Source organism: Suncus etruscus, chromosome 5 (genome assembly GCF_024139225.1).
Source record: "Suncus etruscus isolate mSunEtr1 chromosome 5, mSunEtr1.pri.cur, whole genome shotgun sequence".
Taxonomy (NCBI): Eukaryota; Metazoa; Chordata; class Mammalia; order Eulipotyphla; family Soricidae; genus Suncus; species Suncus etruscus.
The window spans coordinates 50,676,835-50,680,123 of record NC_064852.1 but is presented as its reverse complement, the minus strand read 5'-3'; the positions used below and the strand labels follow the sequence as shown (position 1 = coordinate 50,680,123).

Here is a 3,289-nt window from a genome sequence, read left to right as displayed (position 1 = left end):
AACCTGGGAATGGGAAAAGAAAAGAGGGTCTCTGACCTATATCTGGGGGTGAAAAGAAAGTTGAATAGGGTAGAAAAGCCAATGCCTGGATCATTGCACAGGGGGCTTGGGGGATTCCAAAGTGAGGGTGTCGAGAGCTAGGAGAACTGACAGGGTGGTTTCAGGGAGCAATGGGAGGAGGCTCAAGACATGCAGCTAACGAGGTCACCTAAGCCACTTCTTCCTCTGCCTCCTCCTCAAACTTGCCCTCATAGGCAGTGGCATCCTGGTACTGCTGGTACTCGGACACCAGGTCATTCATGTTGCTCTCCACCTCGGTGAACTCCAACTCATCCATGCCCTCACCCATGTACCAGTGCAGGAAGGCCTTGAGGAAGAACATGGCCATGAACTGCTCCTAGATGCGCTTGTGCAGATCCTGGATGGCCATGCCGTTGCTGATGAAGGTGGCTGCCATCTTCAGGCCCCAGGGCGGGATGTCGCACACGGCTCTCTTGACGTTGTTGGGGATCCACTGACGAAGTAGCTGCTGTTCTTGCTCTACACGCTCAGCATCTGCTCGTCCACCTCCTTCATGGACATGCGGCCTGGAAGATGGCAGCCACCATCAGTCAGCACGAAGCCATCATGTTCTTGGCTTCAAACATCTGCTGGGTGAGTTCAGGCATCCTGAGGGCCCAGTATTGCTGGCTGCCCTGGCTGGTCAGGGGGGCTGAAGACCAGCATGAAGAAGTGCAGGCGGGGATCAGGGACCATGTTCACTGCCAGCTTGCACAGGTCAGCATTGAGCTGGCCTGGGAAGAGCAGGCAGGTGGTGATGCAGCTCATGGTGACCGACACCAGGTGGTTGAGATCTCCGTAGGTGGGGGTGGTGAGCTTGAGGGTACAGAAGCAGATGTCATACAGCACCTCATTGTCCATGCAGTAGGTCTCATCCATGTTCTCCACCAGCTGGTGCACCAACAGGGTGGCCTTGTAGAGCTCCACCACCGTGTCAGATACCTTGGGCAAGGGCACCACGCTGAAGGTGTTCATGTTCAGATGCGGTTGGGGAACTCCTCCCGGATCTTGCTGATGAGCATGGTGCCCATACCGGAGCCGATGCCCCCGCCAATGGAGTGGGTGAGCTGGAAGCCCAGCAGACAGTCGCAGCTCTCCACCTCCTTCCTCACCATGTCCAGGACAGCGTCCACCAGCTCCGTGCCCTCCGTGTAGTGGTCCTTGGCCCATTTGTTACCAGCTCCGGACTAGCCAAATACAAAGTTATCAGGCCGGAAGATTTGGCGAAAGGGTCCAGAATGCACCAAGTCCATGGTTCCGGGCTCCAGGTCCACCAGCACAGCTTGGGAGCTGTGGGAAACCTCGGTAGCAGCGGCAGAGAACCAACAGTCCCGGTGTCTCCCAACAAGAAGCATTTTCAATTTAAAAATGAGTGGCACGGGGCTGGAGAGATAGCATGGAGGTAAGGCTTTTGCCTTTCATGCAGAAGGTCAGTGGTTCGAATCCCAGCATCCCATATGGTCCCACGTGCCTGCCAGGAGCGATTTCTGAGCTTGGAGCCAAGAGAAACCCCTGAGCGCTGCTGGGTGTGGCCCAAAAAAAAAAAAAGAGTGGCGCACCATCCTTCTGCAAGAAAGGCAAATGCTTTACCTCCATGCTATCTTCCAGCATCCCATATGGTCCCCTTTGCCTGCCACAGGAAATTTCTGAGCATAGAGCCAGGAGTAACCCCTGAGGGCTGCCGGATGTGACCCCCCCCCCAAAATGAGTGGCACAAGTGGTAGGTGTTTGCCTTGCACATGCTAATCTAGGACTGACTTCTGTTTGATCCCCCAGCATCCCATATGGTCCCACAAGCCAGGGGCGATTTCTGAGCACATAGCCAAGATAAAAAAAATAAAAATAAAAATAAAATTGAGTTTGTAGATCACCGTTGAGAGTAAGGACATGACTACTGCATAGAAATAATCTTGTGTGGACCAGAGCTATAGCACAGAAGCACATTGCCTTGCATGTGGCCAACCCTGAACCAATCATGGTTTAATTCCCAACATTCCATATAGTCCCCAAACCTGCCAGGAAAGATTTCTGAGCACAGAGCCAGAAGGAGCCCCTGAGCACTACTGGGTGTGTCCCAAAACCTGCCTCCCCAACAAAAGAAATAATTTTGTGTTGTGTAGTAATTAATAACATATATTGTTTGTCTGGTTGACAATGCTGAGTTTAAAGAGCAGGTCACTGGGAGGTTAGAATGAGTTAATGCAAAAGGTGTTTAAATAGTACCTGAATATAATAAATATGTTGATAGTTCTTTTTAATATTTATTTATGTTCTGGGTACTGTCTAAGGCTCCAAACTTCAGATGAAATATTTGAGAACTTCTTAATGTTGAAACTGGATTCCCTGCTATCTAGGACTGACTATGGTCAATACTGGAAACACAGAAGTCTATGAAAATACACCAGAAGTCAGAAAAATAAATGTCCACAGTCTGTTTTATAAATAGAAATCATGCCTATTTCATTACATAGGGCCTATGGCTACTTTCACAGTGTAACATCATAATGAGTAGAGTAGTTGTATCAGAGATTGTAGAGCCCAAAGACTAAAGCAAATTGCATTTAGCCTTTAGTAAAAAAAAAAGTTTCCAACACTTGATACAACCAATATTTTCAAATTATTTCTAAAAATAGAAAAAATAATTAGAGCACTTGGGAATTTAATTGATTTTTAGTTAATGTACATGAATTTACATATAAGTGTTTGACTTGACTTGTAAAAAAAAGTCAATGAACCATAATTAGGTTACTGCAAATAGGATCCAGAATATTATGAAGATAACTGACAGAGTTGGTAGTATTTGGAGTTCAGTGCAGTAACATTCCAATCTGGAGCAAGATGATTATAAAGAAAGATCTTCAATAATAAAAATATCCTCAATTTGTGATGTCCAATACAGTTTAGTACAGTATTCACCATTTACATAGTGATATTGCTTGGCTAAGGAACTGAATTTAACTGAACTTTTTTTCTAGTAAGTTATTTTTATTTTTAAAATGTATTTATTTTAACAAAACTAGACACATGCGGCTAGTAACTAACTTTAGTTATAAAGTATTTAACATCGTGAAAGCGTTGTTGGGTGTGGAGAGACAGTATAGCATGTAGGGTGCTTGCCTTGCACACAGACAACCAAAGTTTGATATGTTCCTCCAGGCACTTCCAGGAATAATTCCTGAGTATAGAGTCAGGAGTTACCCCTGAGCCTTGCCAAGGGTGGCCTACCTTA

The 3,289-nt window shown here is 46.5% G+C and overlaps 1 pseudogene; it reads right to left on the bottom strand.

The window, feature by feature from the left end:
• Positions 1 to 208: 208 nt before the first annotated feature.
• On the bottom strand, positions 209 to 1,328 carry LOC126008781 (tubulin beta-4A chain-like; annotated as a pseudogene).
• Between the last annotated feature and the right edge of the window lie 1,961 nt (positions 1,329 to 3,289).